Source organism: Bison bison, unplaced genomic scaffold (genome assembly GCF_000754665.1).
Source record: "Bison bison bison isolate TAMUID 2011002044 unplaced genomic scaffold, Bison_UMD1.0 scf7180017854968, whole genome shotgun sequence".
In the NCBI taxonomy this organism is placed as follows: domain Eukaryota; kingdom Metazoa; phylum Chordata; class Mammalia; order Artiodactyla; family Bovidae; genus Bison; species Bison bison.
The window spans coordinates 12,059-12,606 of NW_011485541.1; positions in this window are offsets into that span (position 1 = coordinate 12,059).

A 548-nucleotide genomic window follows, 5' to 3' on the forward strand; every position below is an offset into this window, starting at 1 on the left:
TAAGACAGGTAGATTTTTATTGAAGTCCCAGCCTCATCATTTGCTAATGGTGATCTCAGGTAAATTCCTTCTCAGTCTCCTCACCTGTAACGTGGGAATATTACCTCTTCCATAGGGTCATTGCAAGAAATATATACGATAATGTATTAACAGAGAGAATGGTGTTTGGCACATAATAATCACTCAATAAATGTTAGCTATTTTTATAATTATCAGGAGTCTAGGTGGAAAGGACTGGGTAGTGGACCTAGGCCTAAAGCAGCTGGTAGTGCTCTCAATTATTTTTGAATCACCAGGAAACCTTTGAGACGACCCTAAGTTTTTCTAGGGACAGACAGTGACAAAGCTGAGATTAGGATCGTGTCACAGGGAAAATTGTCAGAGATAATTTCCTATACAAGCATATCTCATTTTATGGCACTTCATTTTATTGTGCTTTGCAGATCTGCTTTTTTTCCCCCCACAAATTGAAGGTTTGTGGCAACCCTGAGTTGTTAAATGATGGTTACCATCTTTTTAGCAATAAAGTATTTTTAAATTAAAGTATA